Source organism: Nannospalax galili, unplaced genomic scaffold, assembly GCF_000622305.1.
Source record: "Nannospalax galili isolate Female #2095 unplaced genomic scaffold, S.galili_v1.0 scaffold972, whole genome shotgun sequence".
Lineage (NCBI taxonomy): Eukaryota > Metazoa > Chordata > Mammalia > Rodentia > Spalacidae > Nannospalax > Nannospalax galili.
In genome coordinates this window covers 266700-286859 of record NW_008330318.1, presented here as the reverse complement: position 1 = coordinate 286859, position 20160 = coordinate 266700, and positions in this window count along the sequence as shown.

Genomic DNA, 20160 nt, shown 5'->3' with positions numbered 1-20160 from the left:
ATACATTTTTAAAAATTTGTTGATTTTTTTTTAACCTGTTGCAATAACAAATTTTGTTGTGAGTTCTGGTTTCTAGATTATGAATGTAAAGGTCACATTAAAATTTTCTTTGGATTCAACCCTAGTATTCCAGCAGTCTGGATGAAGGTCAATATTACTTTCTTGGCTTGCAAAATTTGTGTTTTATGAATAGTGGCTTAAATTTGAATCAAGATACCAATATTTTTCCTGTTCTTTAGGTTAGTTGGATAGTTTTTCTAGATTCAGCTTACATAAATTGGGAAGCTCTTTTGGTTTGACTATAATTTGTGGACTCAATCTCAACTCCTCTACTTTAAAAAAATTACTTTTATTTTAATTGTATGAGTGATTTGTCTGCATGTATGTAAGTGCACCTGTGCACACAGTGCCTGCAATGGTTAAAGAGGGTGTCAGCTCCCTGTGGAACTAGAGTTTCAGACAGTTATTAGCCACCATGTGGGTGCTGGGAACTGAACCCAGGTCCTTTCCAAGAGCAGCCAGTGCTCTTAACCACAGAGCCATTTCTCCAGCCCCTCAACACCTTTACTTTGAACACACACATTTCATTCATTCAATGGGTATTAAAACATCAGACGTAGTGATAGTTTTTATTTCAGGTTCTAGAAGTAGTTCTTTCCTTCTTTGGAGAAGAGCTGTACAAAATAATTTAATTTTGTTCATGATTTCCTTAACTGTCAGATCAAACTACCATGCTTCTAAATATCTGGATAGATTCTGAAGCATTGATCATTATTTGCTAATTGCTATAAAGTTAGTGTATATTCAACACCACTCCTACTCACTTGACCAGCTTAGTTAGATCCCTTAAATTATCTGTTTCATTCTATTGATCCTGAGTAGTTTATAGTTTCCTTGGAGGAAGAACCTTATTTTGTTCTTGCATATTGTCTGTTTTCAAGAATATCTAGAATAATCAGTATTCAGTAAACATTAAAAAAAATCCTACCTGGGACTGGAGAGATGGCTCAGTGGTTAAGAGCACTGGCTGTTCTTGCAGAGGACCCAGGTTTAATTCCCAGTACCCACATGGTGGCTATCAACTGTTTGTAACTCCAGTTCCAGGGGAATTCAACACCCTCTTCTGATCTCCATGGGCACTGTATAACACAGGTGCACTTACACACATAAAATAAAAATAATAAAACACCAGGCGTTGTGGCATATGCCTTTAAGCCCAGCATTTGGGAGGCAGAGGCAGGAGGATCTCTGTGAGTTCGAGGATAGCCTGGTCTACATAATGAGTTCCGGGGTCAGCTGGGGGTAGAAGGAGACCCTGTCTCAAAAAGACCAAAATGAATAAATGAATAAAAATTTAAAAAGAATAAAAAATTCATAAGATGTGCAATTCCAACAGTTTGTAAGGTACTAGATTCCATGAGAACATTTGAAAACATACATTTACTGTTAAGAGAACTACATCTCTTATCAGAAAGGATTCAGAGATTGAGGTAGAGGTGATGAAGTTTGTTAACCATTTGTAGGAATTATTGAATATCTTTTCAATGTGACTATTGCTGTTAAAATCTCAAAAGCATCAAGGTCTCTTCCAGGTGCTGCTCTATTTCCTCCTTAGAGTGAATATTTTTATTCTAGTCATTGCTATGGTTACCAGCTATGTCTTACCTACGCCGTGAATCTCTTGCTTTCTGCCCTGAGCTTCTCTGTCTCAGCTCTGGGGAGATGCCTGTGGGAAACTGTTCAGACATTCTGATGCATTGATGGACTCTGAAGGTGAAAATGTATTTCATGTGACAACACTTGACCAATGGAAGAAGGGGGACTGGACAGATTTCTTTCGTCCCTTGGGTAGTTATCTCTGGACCACATTCTGCAGTCTCCAGTTGGCAGTGGGATCAAGATCCAGTTACCCATAATAAAGACTGCTCTGAGAATGTGACTTTGATTTGGCTTTCTTTGCTCTGTTTCACTCTACCAGGTTCTTTATTCTTGTTCCTTAGGTTTATTATCCTTCCTCTGAAGTTACATTCATCTTATTTTGGGAAACCCAAACAAAGAGAAATGAAATTGACATCACACAGAATGGTTGGTAAAGATGCCTCATTACCCTGAAGGGGAGAGTCACCTTTATTAACCAGTCAGTGTTACTTAAAATATAAGTCTGGTTGAGAAAATGTCCAACTTGAAGAGCAGGACTTTATGATTCCAGAGCTCAGGAGAGAGCTCCAGGAGGACAACTTGAATTCTATTTGGTGAATTTTAAAGTCATGGGTACCAAAGAGCTTTGAATTAGTGGGGAGAGGTAAGCTTGCATTGCATAACAAAAATAAGCACGTTTGGGGTTTCACAAACAAGTGCATTTTTCCTTTTCATTTTGAGCTGTGCATTGTTAGCTTATCTCTTCTATATTTCTCAACTGGAAAAAAAAGTATTTTGTCATTAAGATATGTACTCGGGGGCTGGAGAAATAGTTCAGAGGTTAAGAGCACTGGCTGCTCTTGTAGAGGATCTGGGTTTGATTCTTAGCACCTACGTTGTGACTTACAACCATTTGTAACTCCAGTTCCAGGGGAATAGAGCGCCCTCTACTGACTTCTACATGCACTGCACAACATGGGTGCACTTACATGTAGGCAATACATTTGTAAACATAAAATAAAAATAATAAATAAAATATTTTTTAAAAAGAGATGTACTCGAACCATGTGGAACTAATTGATAGTTGAAGGAAGATCTACTGTCCCATCTGGGCAGACTGGATGGTTGATCGCACCTTCAACTATTCCTAACTGTTCCTTACAAGCTCTAATTCCAACTTTTGTTGCTTTTTTCCCCCCCCTTCAATCATAGAGCTGACAGTACACATTGTCATTAGCTGGGGAATTTTGTTGTCCCTTTCAGTGGCTGAGATAAACCCTTCTTAGTGTGGAGAACACTGGTTTGAATCTCAACTACGAGTTTTGGGGGAGTTATTCCTGAAGAAGCTTTAGACAAATTAAGCTAATCTCTCTTGAGGGAGCATTTATCAGCTGGATTGATTTATAAGTTGGCTATATGATGAGGAGCTGACCTTCATATGACACGACTTCCCTTAAATTCAAATCTGTTATATAAATAATAGAGGAACAATCACAAGAACAACACATTATTAAGGGTTACTTTTTTTCCCCCTGTTTTTTAGTCTTTTTGAGGGAAATCTCCCTGTAGCCCCAGCTGCCCTGGAACTCGCTACGTAGACCAGGCTGGCCTCGATTTCACAGAGATCCATGTCTGCCTCTGCCTCCCGAGTGCTGGGATTAAAGGCATGTACCACTGTGCCTGGCTTATGGGTCTACTTTTGATAATCTAGATACTGTGACTACTTTCCTCACATCACTTCCAATCCTGAAAACAACCCTGCCAGGTAAATAGCTTCATCTTGTAGTTACAGAAAATGCTCATTCAAGGACACTCAGCTGGTAAATGACAGCACTTTAATTAGAATTAAATTGCCACCACCACTACCAACACCACCATCATCTCCATCATTAAGACTGCTGACATGTATTATGCTGACATGTATTGTGTACCCTAACCCTAACCCTAACCCTAACCCCTAACCTTAACCCTAACCCTAACCCTAACCACTGGTCACATTTGGCATGAGTGCGTTGTATTGAAAAACAAAAAAACAAAACAAAAAACAAAAAACAAAAACCCCGATTCTTGTAATAACTCCCCGAGTAGTTTATATCCCTTTCATTCTGTAAGAGGAGAGGGAGTGTTGAAGGTTAATTTCATCAAGGTCATTCAGTGAATAAGTGGCTGCTTTGGGTCTTTAACTCAGAGCTCTAAAGTGTTCACACATTCTGTTGAGGCTCTGCCTGATTCAGCTGCCATGCTTCTATCAAGCACAGGACAGGACAAGTTCCACTTCCCACTGTTGCCCCCAAGGGTCTGACTAATGCTGCTCTCTTCAAGGAACTGTTTGCATCTCTAATTTAAGCACTGTGCAAAGCAGCTGATGCGAATAAAACCTCTCCCTCTGAGGTCTGTTTTACGCAGGATTCATTTTGTGGATTAACAAGACCTAAAGATAGCCCTGCAGGGCTGACCGTGGAAGCCTCAGTGACTTCAGTGCCTCAGTGAAGCAGCGAGCAAGACTTAAATGGAAAATAGGCAGATTTTACGGTAAATCAGCTCTGTTTGTGAGATCTCCTTAAACAGGGAATGAGGAGCTGTGACAAGCTGGAAAACTGCATTGACCATCGGTTCGGACATTTGCTGTCTTCCTTACAATGTGGCATGCTCTTTTCTCACAGGGCAGAATGTCAGATCTTCAGTTTTCAAAATAGGGAGAAAGCATTTCAAATGTAGTCGACATTGCAAATGTTTGGATTGTAGGAAAACGTCTTTGACATTTCTGCATTCCAGCAGAGCATAAGGCAGGAAAGCAACTGAATTCACTTTTATTCTCAGACTTACCAACAGAGTGCCAGACAATTTATTTTCTAACACCTAGCCTTTCCATCTGCACTTTCTCCCTAGCATTTCTCACCTAAATAGAAAGCATGACTCTTTTGAGGGTTTCTTAAAATAGATATGAAGCCTATTTGTTAATTTGTAAACAGGAGAATACAATGGTATGAGTTTATAGCACCAAAGAGTAATTTTCATGTATATTTTCACATATCAACTCAGGAAAGTGGGTGGATGATGTGGATTCTACTATGAATCACCTGCACTCCGTTGAGAAAGGCTCTTGACCTTTGTAATTTCTTTTTTATTTTTGGTTTTGTTGTTTCTTTGTGATCGGGTCTCTCTGTAGCCCCAGCTGGCCTGGAACTTGCTTTGTAGACCAGGCTAGACTCCATCTCACAGAGATCCACCTGCCTCTGTCTCCTGAGTGCCGCACTTAACAAGTGTGTGCCATCAATCCTGATTGTAAATAATTTCTAGATACATAAATGAGTTATTCATTTGAAGGAACTTTACTGCTATTCTTAATTCTAAGACCTTTATGTATTCTAGTTTACAGAAAAACTTCTCAGATTGTGATTGAGATGCAAAGAGAAAAGATGAAGAATTCCTAACTATAATTTGTCAATTTGTGAAAAAACATCTTTGTGCTGGAGATGTGGCTCAGTTGGCAGAGCGCCTGCCTACCATGCATGAAGTGCTTGGTTCAAACCCAGCACCACCTAAACTGGGAGTGGTGACTCATGCTTGTGGAAGCAGGAGAATCAGTAATTCATCCTCAGCTATGTAGTGAGTTTGAGGCCAGCCTGGGATACAGGAGACCCTGAATGAAACAAAACAACAAAACAAAATAACAAAATAATCCATCTTTACTCATTTTTCATGTTTCCTGTATAATTTATGGCTTGTCTTCATTCCCTTTCATCTTGGCTTTCCTGAAAAGGGAGACAAGTGAGTTGCTATTATCATGCAATCTGTTAGAAGACACTTTTCAAAGACAATATTGAAACAGGATCTCCCTGTAGCCCCAGCTGCTGCCTAGAACTCACTATGTAGCCCAGGCTGGCCTTGAACTCACAGAGATCCACCTGCCTCTGCCTCCCAAGTGCTGGGATTAGAGGCGTGGGCCATGCCTGGCCTTCTAGCTGACGTGCCATCTTTTGATTCAATGGTGTTATCAGAAAAAAATTCTTTTTTATTTATTATTTTAAAAATTCTATTTGTATGTGTATGAGTGTACTGCCTGCCTGCATGTAAGTGCACCTGTGCTATGCAACGCCCATGGAAGTCAGAAGAGGGTGTCTGATCTCCTGGAACTGGAGTTACAAAAGGTTGTTAACTGGCATGTGGGTGCTGGAAACCAAACCCAGATTCTCTGCAAGAGCAGCCAGTGTTCTTAACCGCTGAGCCATCTCTCTAACCTAACCCCAGTGGGGGAACAATTCTTCCTGTGAGTTCACAGCATTTAAACTCCAGCGTGAGAGCAGAACCCAGGGTTCATCTGACCATCTAGATCCTTTCGTGTAAACTGAACACAAGCACTGGGAGGTGTTCTTTCATGGTTAATCTCTGTACTTTCTCCTCAAATTCTGAGTCAAAGGACCTAGTGTGCTGACTGGGTCAATGACAGAGAGAGGAAGCTGGCACCTACTTAGTCTTCCTCTTGGCTTCAAGAAAGAGGAGGTGAGGGAACTGTGGTATTTGTTGAGTGCCCTGCTTTTTTAAAAAATATTTTATTACTTTTTTATTTTATGTGTATGAGTGTTATGCCTGTATGTAGGTAAGTGCACCCGTGCCATGCAATGCCTGCAGAGGACAGAAGAGGCTGTCCGATCCCCTGGAATTGGAGTTACCAACAGTTGTTAGCTGCCATGTGGGTGCTGGGATTTGAACCTGGGTCTTCTCCAAGAACAGTCAGTGTTCTTAACACTGGAGCCATTTCTCCAGCCCCAGTGCCCTGCTTTAGAAAGGCTCTTACTATAGTCAGGCATTGTAAAGAAGGCCTTAGCTCCTTCATGCTACAGAGGAAGAGACTGAGGTGCAGAGTCATTAAGTCTCCCCCATTGACAGAGCTATACCCTCACAGAGTAAGAAGTCAGGTCTAGATGTTTCTACCTTGTCTGTTCTACCATACTGGTTCCACAGTGGTAGTAAAAGTAGAGTTACCCTCTGAAAAACCCACTTCCTCCAGCGATGGTCAACAATCTGGCTGATTTTGTTCAAAAGAAGTTTGGTCAAAAGTTTGAGTAGTAAATATTTTACAATGAAGGTCTATTAAAAAAAGAGTTCTTTGCGGGATGGAGCAATGGCTCAGTGGTTAAGAACACTGGTTGTTCTTGCAGAACCCTTGGATTTGAATCTCAGCACCCACATGGCAGCTAACAACCGTCTGTAACTCCAGTCCCAGGGGATCCGACAGCCTCTTCTGACCTCGGTCTGCGGGCAGTGCATGGGTGCACTAACCTACATGCAGGCAATACACAAATACACATAAAATGAAAATAATAAATAAAATATTTAAAAAAGAGTCCTTTGGAAACCCTTATATTAGGGATTTATGCCAGTTGAGATTCTTTGTCCTCACCAGGTTTTCATGGCTTGCTAAGTAAATGACATTCAAAAGAGAATGCAAAAATATACTTGTAAGAGAGGATCTGGGGCTGTGGGGACACATGTCTACCAGGAAGCAACCTCTGATAGTCTCCACTGGTGGAAATTGAGAAACACAAAAGCAAAAGCCTATACTCCCCCCCCACCGAAACTATGTCAGTAATGGGAACCTGTCAGCTATACCGCCATCTATGTTAACACATTGCTTTAAATTTCCAAAAATCAAATGACTATCAGGCAGCTGCTGTCTTCAGAAAAGCTGACATCTACTGGGGTGACATGGTAGCCCCAAGAACAGGACAATGAAAGAAAAGATGTGCATGAATTGCCTCCCTTTACTTTCGTATTTCCTTTCCCAGATTGCTCAGTAGTGTCTATTGTACACTGAAAAATTAGGAAAACTAAAATCTTACTTTTCATGGTTTTGAAAATGAATACTGTTCTGTAACTCATTTCAGAACATGTACTTCCAAGGCATTATACTGCATTATCTATTGGTTTGCCCTCATTTTCCTAGATTAAAAAAGTTTTTTATTGAATTTTGTGAATTTTATACATCTTAGTAATATTTAGACCCCTTCCCCTATCTGCAACTCCAATAGCTTTTCCACAGGATTTCGTGTGTTCTCTCTCTCATATATATATATGGTAAGGCTTATTGAGTTAAATTTGTGTCCCCAGATGTTCCTCAGTGTGAGTTCATCCACTGGAGCCTGATTAGCCTAGCTAGCATCACTCCCTGAAAGAAGATCAATTCTCCCTCGTCCAGCAGGGATCAGCTGCCAATAGTTCCTCAGCTAAGGCTGGGGCTTCTTACCCATCTCCCCAGTTCTATGCTGGGTTTCTGTCTGGTTTGAGTTTGCATGGATCATGCTGTCACCATTGTTCTAAGTTCATATGATCAAGCTCCCGGCCACCTGGGAAACTGTTTCCTTGTGGTCATCCACCACCCTCGGCTCTTCCAGTCTTTCCTAAATACTAAGATATTTTCTTTTCTTTTATAAACTGCCTATGCTTTTCTGTATCACTCACAAAACCAAAACAAAATGTGCTGTTAGGGATCCAGTCCAATGTAGACTGGATTTGATGTTTCTATGAAGACAAACAATGCCAATGTGGTTAGGGGAAATGTTACCAGCTTTGCACCTCGAGATGAAGAGCTGCAGATAATGCCTGCTGAGAGAGGGAGATTGTTTTGCCCAGAGATGAGCTCCCTGCCAGATTATCTAATCCCAAATATTAGCCCTAAACAAACATACATACCAGCACCACTAAATGAACTCAGTAGGTTGTATATATAAAACATTACTAAAGAAGAGGTCAGGATATTGAGAGGGAGTGGGGGAACATAGGAGGAATTGGAAGGGGAGAGGGAGGAGTGGAAATGATGCAAATATAGTATGTATGAAATTCTTGAAAAATTAGAAATTAAAAAGTAAAACTTTCTATTAGATGGAAAGTGGATATGTGGGCTCTCTCCCTCCCCCTCTTCTTTTCCTTCCTCTCTCAATTTATTTTCTTTTCGTTTTCCTCTTTACTTTTTATTTACAACAAAGATGTAAATACATAAAGTTAAAAGAAATCAAATAATTGAGGCCTGGGGACTGACTCAGTGGATAAGAGTGTTTGTTGGGCAAGCATGCAGACCTGAGTTCAAACACCCAGCACCCATGTGAAAAATCTGTATATGGCTCTGTGAGTGCCTGCAACCCTTGTCCTGGGCAGCAGAGGAAGGTGGATATTGGTAGTTTGCTAGCCAGCAAGACTACCTGAAGTGGTGAGTTCAGTGAGACGCCCTGACTTGAGGGAATAAGGTACTTAATGATACAAGAAGGAATTCCATATCTTCTTCTGGCCTCTACATACACATGCATGGGCGTACACCACAAGCACCCCCCAACACACACACATTAAAAACAATCAGATAATGATAAAACCACCAGTCCCCTGGTATTTCTGCCTTTCTTCTCCAGAGGAAACTATATTCACTGCTGACTTTTCTATTTATCTATTTTTTTGTCTCTAAATAGCATGCATTTATGGCTTCTCCTTGATTTTTCAACTTTGTGTATTACTCCTCAGTTTCTCACTGTAGAAGAGGAAGATTTTTCTCTTTCCTCCCTCATCCTCAACACATCTCACTATGCTTTCTATCCAGACATCTTTCCACTATGGTTATACTGAAGTTTGGGTTTTTCTTTTTAGGACTAGTAGTCAGTGGTTGCATTATTATATGACTATTTTTACAAGCTCTCTATGCAGTAAACTTTGATCACTGTTCCTTCCTCACATATTCCTTTGTTCCTGCCCAATTGATGTCAGTTGGTTTTGTGTAATAAATAATAATATCCTCTTGAACTGGGAGTATAGGTTAGTGCTTGCCTAGCATGTGCAAGGCCCTGTATTCCATTCCTAGCACTATAAGTAACAATAATAAAAATAGTAAATAATAATGTCCTTTCTAATGTCAGTATTTCTTTATTTGGAAAATAATTTGTTTAACATAAAGCCTTTGACAATTTTCTAAGGGTATTTTAGCCTTGTGTGAAAGCAAGAGTCACTCTGTTTCTCAGCTTCTTGTCATTAACTTGAAGGCAATCCCATCAACCTTACTTAGTGTCCAGAAAGACTGTGTGGGGCAGCCAAGTTAAATCATGGCATGCCCATCAACACAGGTTCTGATTTCAGGGATTTATGTTTGTATAAAAGATATTCTCAAATACTAGATCTTCTCAAACACTTGTATAACATGAAACACCAGAGCAAAAAAGTTTTTTTAAAAATTTTATTTTTATTTTTATTTTTGTGTGTGTATTGCCTGCATGTAGGTAAGTGCACCTGTGTTGTGCAATGCCCGTGGAGGTCAGAAGAGGTTATTGGATCCCCTGGGACTGGAGTTACGGACAGTTGTTAGCTGCCATGTGGGTGGCGGGATTCAAACTCAGGTCTTTTGCAAGAACAACCAGTGTTCTTAAGTGCTGAGCCATCTCTTCAGCCTCAGCAAAAAAATTTTACTCATAATAGTAAAAACAATAAATTTTGTTCAGTAAATTTTTTTAACTATGTATCCATGAGGAAGAACATAAAAGGCAGATCTGATGGCATTCCATTTAACCTTTCATTCCACACATGAAATAAAAGGCTTATTGCACCAAAAAATAAGAAAAAATAGAAGTATGTTGGTAGAGAGAGGTCATTTCCCCTTCTACATACACATACCCTAATTTTATGCTATAGATGTGTTAATATTCTGTTGCTGTGATAAAACATTGTGACCAAGGGAACTTATAAAAGGAAGAGTTTATTTGAGCTTGTGGTTCCAGGGAAATTAGAGTCCATCATGGCAGGAAGGCATGGTGACAGGAGGTGCCTGGAGCAGGAGCAGAAAGCAGAGGCTCACATCTTCAAGCAGACACAGGAAGCAGAGAGTGACTAGAGATTCTCCAAGTCTTAAGAACTCTCTAAGCCTGCCCCCAGTGATGTGCTTCCTCCAGCATGGCCACACCTTCCAAGACCTCCCAAAACAGAGCCATCAACTGGAGACAAAATGTCTGAATACTTGGAACCTGTGGGAGACATCCCCATTTAAACCACCACAGGATGTAATCATTTTTAGCAGTTAAAAGTGTTTCCTTCCACATATATTTTTAGAAATACAAATATTCACGCTTAGAAATGTATACCATACTGACTTATACGTTAGCCTAACTATAACAATATGCCAAACATATATTTACCTTTTGTTTACTGAAATAACTGCAGAGTTGTTCTATCAGTAATGTAACTCTTGTGTCAATAAAACTGATATACATTAGCACTCATTCTTTCTCCACTGTCACTTTGCAGTTCTGCCACCACCTCTGCTCCATCCAAATTGTCTGCCATGGGCACATGGGCTCCTGAGAATTAATGGCCTGAGAGCTGGCACAAAGCCAAGCTTTCTTTGTTGTGAACACAGCCCAGAGCATCAGGGAGAGATTACTGCAAACACCATGCCAGCAATGAGGTCACTTTCTCACTCCTAGTGTCCTTTGGGAAGGGCATGGAATCACTGAACTCCATGAATGCTGGAGTGGAGAACTAGTCAGACATCAAGACTGAAGGTGTGTGATGGGTCTCCAGTAAATATCCTTCCTTAAAACAAGGGGGGTGGAATTCTTCTCTAAAAGCCATTCTTTCAAAACCAGAGGTGCTTCTATACTCAATAAGTGCTTAGAGACATTTCCTGATGCCACAATATGATGTTTATACCACATCTGTTACACTTCATGATTGTCTTTTTGCTATCTCTTTCATCCATCCAAGTATTAACTAGGCCTGATTCTGCTTAGCTTCTGAGGTCAGACAAGATCAAGCGAGTTCAGAGTGGTATGGCTGTACACTTCTCTTTCTAAATGTCATTCATTCATTTATTTAGAGACAAAGTCTCACTATGTTGCCCAGGCTAGACTCCAACTTCCGCAATCAACTGATCTTCCTACCTTAACCTCCCAAGTAGTTGAGAAGTTCAGTCACATGCCACTGTGCCCAGCTGTTACAATTTTTATGAAGATGGTCTTCCACATGGTTAAATAATAGTTCAGGGCTATTGAGTTGATTCAGTGGTTAAGAGTACTGACTGCTCTTGCAGAGGACCTGGGTTTGATTCCTGGCACCTATATGGTGGCTAACAACCGTCCTAACCAGTTCCAGGGAATCTGATACCCTCTCCTGACCTCTGTGGGCATTGCATGACACAGGTTCACTTACACACATGCAGGCAATACACTCATACACATAAAATAAAAATAATAAATACAATATTAAAAAATATTTTATGAAAAATAAAATGAGTTAATTGTACCATCTTTTCAATTTCCTGAAAACTGTACCAAGAGGCATTACCACATTCAACACTTTCAGTTACTTTCCCATATTTAAGAATGCCACACCTTTCACTTGACTTTCTTGATTTTCTACATTTGATATTTGTTCCTTATTTCTTGCTATAAAATGTAGAATTTATTACACTTTTCCCAATTTTTCCTGAATTCCAATTTCTTGGCACAATTTTTGGTTAAGTCAACATCCAGCATTTACCTTACTATCACTGTGTAATTATTTCCAAATCAGGTCACATAGTGGTTGGGCAGTAATTTTCTATGGATTCTTTGCATTTCTGCATATTTTACGGGCAGAGGCACTGAAAAGTTTTGTTTCAGACTTCCACTGGAACAATGCAAATGCAGAAGGCATCCCATCAAGGGCAGACAGGATTTTAAAAAAAAGATCTTATTTACTTTTATTTTATGTGTATGAGTGTTTTGCCTGCATGTATGTAAGTGTATCACATGCACAGAGAGGCTGAGGAGTGCATAGGATCCTCTGAAACTGGAGTAAGGATAAATGTTAGCTGCCATGTGGGTGCTGGAAACCAAATTCTGGTCTTCTGGCTGCTCTTAATGACTGAGCCATCTGTCCAGTCCCCATGTGTCCTGGTTTATTTCTCCACTGCCATGACAAAACACTCTGACCAATACTAACTTGGGGAGGAAAGGGTTCATTTGTCTTACATCCCCTGGGTCACAGTTCATTAGGGAGTTCAAGGTAGGAACTCAGGGCAGGAACTTGGAAGTAGGAGCTGGAGCACAGGCCATGGAGGAATGCTGCTTGCTGGCTTGCTCCTCTGGCCCCTGCTCAGCCTGCTTTCTTATGCAACACAGGGCCACCTGCCCAGGGGTGGAACCACCCACAGTGGGCTGGGCCCTCCCACATCATACAGTAGTCAAGAAGATACCCCACAAGATATGGCCATAGGCCAGTTCAATGGAGGAAATTCCCCAATTGAGGTTCCCTCCACCCAGGTGTGTTAAGTTGACACTAAAGCTATCCAGCACAATTGACCCCTTATCAACTTGAGACACAAACACATCACTATTGAACCATAACCTTTCCAATTCTTGTCCCCAAGATATGATGTTAATATCACAACATAAGACAGTATGACCTTAAAAACCCCCAATCCTTAAAAAATACAAACACTTAAAAGTCCATAGTCTCTTTTTGAAGTCTCTTAACTGTGGGTGGGCTTTTGTAAAATCCAAAACAAGTACTGTCTTATTTCAAAGGGAAGAATTTGGCACACCTAAGCAAAACCAAAGTCCATCTGGGATTTGCTCATGATCTTCTGGTCTCCAAAGGGTTCTGACTCCATTTCTCTGACTCTGCTATCCACAGCACACACAGCTCGTTTCGCAGAGTCAGACCAGCTCCATTCCACACCTACTGCTGTCCTTGGTGGTTGTCCCATGGTCCTGGCATCTCCAAAAAGCTGGGGTTTCCACTGAAACTGAGGCTGAGCCCTCACCAATGGCCACTTGGGATGCAATGCTTCAGATTCTCTCCATGACCCTTTCAATTCTGGGTCTTCACTGTAACTGAGGCTGCACTTTCACCAATGGCTTTTCGTAGCCTCTAAGAGTGCCAAGCCTCAGCTGCTGTCTATAACCCCTTCATTCTTTCAATACCAGAACCATGCAGGAGACTCTTACACACTACCAAGTCCTGCTTCCAGCTTGACATGGAGGCTCAGGTCCCCTCTACCACAGTTTCTGTGTACTGACCCTGAGGAAATACCTCCCAGAAGATTTCACCACAGGGATGCTGATCTCGTGTTATTTACAGCTGATTTTTCAGCCCCAGCTAAAGGTTTTACTTCAGGTTCTGGTCTCTTCTTAATCACAGCTGATTCTTCAGCCCCAGCCAACCAGAACCCACAGATTCTCTATTCAAAATATCACACAAACACCCCTGATAGTCTCTGCTTCCCTTTGAAGCTTCACAAGCCAGGCCTCCATCATTTGCAACTCTTTCAGCATAACTGTCCAAATCCACAGCAGCAAAGTCTGAGCACCCAATGTCTTTTCCAGCCCAAAGTTCCAAACATTTCCATCATCCTCCAACATCGGATGGGTCCCAGCAGTGCCCGACTCTCTGGTATCAATTTCTGTCCTGGTTTGTTTCTCCATTGTTGTGACAAAACACTCTGACCAATAGCAACTTGGGGAAGAAAGTGTTTATTTTATCTTACATCTCCTGGGTCACAGTTCATCAGGGAGCCCAAGGTAAGAACTCAGGGAAGGAACCTGGAGGCAGGAGCTGGAGCACAGGCCATGGAGGAATGCTGCTTACTGGCTTGCTTCCCTGGCCCCTGCTCAGCCTGCTTTCCTGTGCAACACAGGCCCACTTACCCAAGGGTGGCACCACCCACAGTGGGCTTAGCCCTACCACATCAGACAGCATTCAAGAAGATGCCCCACAGACATGGCCATAGGCCAATTCAATGGAGGAAATTCCTCAATTGAGGCTTCCTCAACCCAGGTGTGTCAAGTTGACACTAAAGCTATCCAGCACACCATGACAGGATTTTTTGACTTTACCAGGTTGAGAAAGTGATATCTCTTCAGTAGACACCATATTTTGAATTTTCCTCAGGTTTTCAAGCTGCAGTAAACCCCCTGCCTTCATGCTTGGCAGTGGCAGTCAGCTCTGGCTCCCAGTCAATCACGGGGTTAGGAGGGAAAACAGATACTCCGCTGTTGGGGAATCCTGCTGTGAGGGTCGCAGTCTTCCATGTCCAGATAGCTCTAAGGAGCTCAGTGCCTGATGGAAAGACTCCTCTTTTCATCAGGGGGCCTCCTACCTCTCTTCCTGACTCATCTTTGAAGTAGCCATCACAGAAACATGGCCTCTGGCTCTGAAACTGCCAGGTTTTCCTGTGTGATAATCAGGCAGTGTCTGGCAGCCCTGCAGAAGCCCACCACCACATGTAAATTGGGCATCCTAAAAGCACCTATCAACTAAGGCTTTTGCCACCACCCCCACAGTATAAAATATCCTGGTTTCCCCTTAATTAATCGGAGCTGAATCACTAAGATCTGGAGCTGAGCTGAGTCACTGAATAAAGGAGCTGTACCTGACTGAGCTGAGTTCTGTGTCTTACTGCCTACGATTCAGTCTCTCCGGAGGGGGCTGTCCCTTTGTAAACCACGACTCACAGAGAGCCTGCTTTCGCCGTTCTCGCATCTCCCCACGTGACCCGGCAGCTGACGGATCTTGTACCTCGAGGGAGTGCCCGGTAGTGTGGAACGGAATCAGCCGGGCGGTTGACAGCGGTTCTCTAGAGCCGCCAGCCCGGGTAGCAGAGAGCCTCAGCGACGTGACACACGTGCACACCAGCACATACTCCGTATACAGCTTGCTGACTATGATCTTAAGGTCTATTAACTACATTGTCAGCTTAAAAATTTTTTAATTTATGATTCGTTTGTATAACCCAGTTTCAGGTTAAGGAGCACCTATCTTTATAGTGAACCACCGTGTGAGGTCAAGCCTGTTTACTGTCCAACAAGTACAGTCAATGTCTCCCCCTGGGAATATGCAGGTTTGCTTCAGCTCATTATCCAGGTTGAGATCTTAAAGCTTAGGAAGTCTGGCTGAGATGAAAACCCACTGCACATGCAGCTACTCTTGTGCCCCTGTTAGGACTTGATGCTCACACCACTGACTGTTCCCTGAACCAAGACTTATGTGTTTTTGTTTGTTTGTTTTACTAGCATCCATAGAACTATTAGAGGCTGCTTTGTTGTCTTGAAAGTGGGAAAAATTGGGGCTGGAGAGACAGCTCAGCAGTTGAGAACACTGGTTGTTTTTGCAGAAAACCTGCGTTCAAATCCCGGCACCTACACGGCAGCTAACAACTGTCCTTAATTCCAGTCCCAGGGGATCCGACAGCCTCTTCTGACCTCTGTGGGCATTGCACGACACAGGTGTGCTTACCTACATGCAGGAAATACACGAATACATATTAAAAAAAAAAGTAAAAAAAAAAAAAGTGGGAAAAAGCTCAGACTCTTCCTAGTTGTTTAAGATAGTTACCACTTTGTTTTCAGGTTTATGCTTTTCTTAAACTTTTATTATTATTATTATTATTATTATTTTGGTCTTTTTGAAACAAGGTCTTCCTGTAGCCCCAGCTGGCCTGAAACTCACTATGTAGACCAGTCTGGCCTTGAACTCACAGAGATCTGCCTGCCTTTGCCTTCCAAGTGCTGGGGCTACAGGTGTGCGCCACCATGCCCAGCTACTTTTCTTAAACTTTTAAAACTTTCTAATACGTAATAGTTTTTCTTCCTTTCCCTTCTCCATGCTTCTTTCTTTTCCCCTGATGGAATACATTGAGGAAAGCACAGTATAATTTCTATGGAATGCCCTTGGGTGCATGCCTTCTCAGGGTCTGGTCTTTCAAAACACTACAGAAGATGAAGGCTACACTTGAAAATTATTATGGACATTGTGTTAGTCAGCCATCCTGTAACAACTGGGGTAATACCTGGGCCAAACAACTTAAAAGGAAGAAAGGTTTCTTTTGACTCATGGATCCAGAAATTTCAGTCCATGTTTGCTTGACCCTGTTGCTCTGGACCTGTGGCTAAACAGAATGTCATGGCAGGAACTTGTAGCAGAAGAGGTCCGTTCACCTCATGGGTGCTACGAAGCAGAAAGAAGACAAGCAGGGGTCAAATATCCCCTTCAACAGCATGCTCCCAATGACAGAATGTCCTTTGCCCACTTCCAATATATTCCATCATCTCCCAATAGGGTCAGTGCTGATGATGAAGGCTTTAGTTTCTGGGCCTATAGGGGACATTCTAGATCCAAACTATAGCAGATGTCAAAGACTGAGAAATACAGTTTTGGTTGAAGCACTCTCAAGAGGCACCAAAACCAAAATCAGTTCTTAGCTATAGTATTGGAAGAGAAAGGAAAGAAAAACAGTTTGGGACATTGGCAAGTGTTTTTGTTTGGGGAAAATAGGCACTGAGTTATTTAGGTGTGGTGGGAAATGGTGTGTGAAGCTCTTTTAAAAGATTCAGAGGAGACAAGGGTGATGGCTCAGTGTGTAAAGTGCTTGCCCCACAAGTGTTGAGGATTGGATTTTAAATCTCCACCCCCCATACAAATGTAGTAAATGCTGGGAGGGCATGGCAGCCTGCCTGTAATTCCAGCATACTGGAGGCAGAGACAGGGAGTAAGCTAACCAGGTAGACTAGCTGAATTAGCAGGCTTTGGGTTCAAGTGAGAGACCCTACTTCAATATAAGCTGTGGAGACTGATCAAAGAAGACACCCAACATTAGACTTTGGCCTCTACATGCTCACAATGTAAGTGCACATAAGCCCATACACATATGTGCACCCCCACATATGTGAACATGTATATATACATGCACATCACACACATATATGCATGCATCAAGAACACAAACAAAAAATCCAAAAACTTCAGAGTCCAACTAATGATGGATCTATTACTTCCCACAACACCCTTGGTAACACAAAGAGAAAGACAAAGTTAGCAATCAGAAAAATTTAGGGGCTAGAGGTAGCCCAGGGGTTAATAGCCCTGGCTGCTCTTCAAGAGGACCTGGGTTCAGTTCCCAGCACCCACATGGCAACTAACAACCATCCATAACTCAGTTCCAGAGGATCCAATGCCCTCTTCTGGCCTTCACAGGCATTGCATGACATGGGTGCACTTACAGGCAGGCAAAACACTCACACATAAAAATAAAAATTAATAATAAAAAAAGTTTAACATCTGGGGAATATGAAAGAAAGTTATTAGGAGCTCCTTGTTACAACCTGGAAGTTTTTAGGTAAGTTATTTCATTTCACAAAGAGCGAGGCACTGAAATGTTAGTTGGAAGCTCAATGTATGTGACCATCATCTAGTGTCAGGGTTATCTCATTGTGTACAGGAAGCAGGCACTACTCTTGTCACAGGCTCATGGCTGTCAATATTTATAGGGTTGGGGTTTCCCAGAAGTGCTTGCTATATTGTCGTGTTATGGAGTAGAAACCTGCCAGTGTCCTCAGGGCCCAGCAGAAGAGGACTAGTGATCTCATCTCAAAATAGACTTGTGGAACATCTACCTGTGTTATCAGCAGGAGGACTATCTCTCTTCTGTCACATGAATTCGCCTTGCTTCTATGGGTTGTTGGGAAGGACAAAAGAATCTACTAACTCATTTTTCAAAATTTTAATATATTACTCCGTTTTCAGTCCTGCTTATAAATGCTCTGAAGCTCACTACTTCCTCTGTGAAGGCCTGGACTTAGCAAGGCAGAGAATGCTGACACCTAAATCATTTTATCCCTAGGCAATTATTATTTCTGTATTTTGGTATTCTGTGGAAATAATCATCTTCATTAACCACCTTACCACCTTTTCTATTTCTTTTGCTTTTGTGAGATTATGACTTAAAAATATTTTTTCTTCTTAAAGTGGGGTTTCAGGAAAGTACAAAAAGAAATGTGTTTTTTTTCTGTCTGCTGAAAATATTTATCCTTATTAAAGATTAACCTCATCTGAGTGAAGAAGCTGTGTACTGTGTGGAGACTCCAGGTCAGCATTGAAATGCTGTTACAGTATAGAAGGAAAATCAAGGGAAGATTTGAAAAATACAGTAGAGGCAAAACTTTTCATTTTTCACATTTCTTCGCTTTACAGTGTCAGAGATCAAAGTCAGAACCCCACACCTGATTTTTAAAAGATTTTTTTTTTTTTTGGTCTTTTTAAGACAGGGTCCCTCTGTAGCCCCAGCTGGCCTGGAACTCGCTATGTAGACCAGGCTGCATCAGACTCACAGAGATCCACCTGCCTCTGCCTCCCAAGTGCTGGGATTAAAGGCATGTACCACCACGCCCAGCTCAGATTTAAATTTTTTAAAAAATTATTTATTTTGCTGTACATGAGTGCTTTTGCCTGCATGTATGTAGTGCACCCATGCATGTAATGCTTGTGGAGGCCAGAAGAGGGCATGGGGATCCCCTAGAACTGGGGTTACAGATTGTTGTTAGTTGCCTTGTGGGTACTGGGAACAGAACCTAGGTCCTCTGAAAAAGAAGTCAGTGCTCTTAACCCCTGCACCATCTCTCCAGCCCCCGTAACTTGCTTTTGTAGATCTTCTTCACGCTTCTCTCCTATCCCCCTCCCCTCCTGTGCCCTTCTACTTTAGTAATAAGTTCATTAAACTTATTTCAGTCTTAATTTTTTTTCCTCTGAGAAAAGGTCATTACATCTACTTCCCAAAAGTTTCACTGTTTCACTAAGAGCTTTTATGAACTCATTGTGGGCAATATGGCATAACTAAACTTTTTAAGGGAAAAATTGCAACATCTGTTGGCTACCACATGAACCACAAGTTCAAAGGAGATTACAGTTTCAACCCCAGATTATACTGCATTTCTTTCGTAGAAGACATATTTATGAAGCTGAGTTTTCAGTGGTTGCTGAGGTAAAAAGCAGAGACCACAGGAAAACAAATGTGGAACAAGAAATAATGATGGTGCTAATCTGATTCTGATGTTTGGGTATCTAGTGACTGACAGGTTCACATGCTCAGCTGGTACATGTAATAGTTTTAAAACTGTCAAAAACTCTTTGGCAATCTTTCCTTTTAAAGGTAGAGTGTGTTTTTCCCCTTGAGTAGCAGCTTGACTTAGTGACCAACTTACCAAGAATGTAATATGGTAGAAGCCAGCAGGGATTTGAGACATGTAACTTAGTTATCTTAGAAGTGTGTTTTCCAGCCTTGGAGAAACTTGCCTGTGTCTGTCCCATGCCCTTCGCCCATGTACATACATCAGTGATTCAGTCATTCAGCTGAAACCTTCCCAGATTCCACACACTCAGAAACTGCCACATAATAAACTTAAAATTAATTAAATAACTAATAGAACCTTTGATATAATAAAGTACTTTCCCCACTTATATGTATAATGTTTTCAAACAGCTATTAAGTTGTTGGAACTTAAATATTCTAAGTTGTTCAACTCAAGACCTTAATAAATAGAACTTCGGGTATTTGCTGGGCAAGTAAGACTATGGTATGAGCTTCTGAGACAATGTGTCGTGTAGTATGTCATGTACAGAATTTGGGAACTTTGTTAATTTAAGTTAAACATAGCTTTACCTTAAAATATTTTAGGCACATACAATAATGATCTCTGTGCTGGGGATTTTAAAGTTTCTTACTTTTTTTTTTTGTTG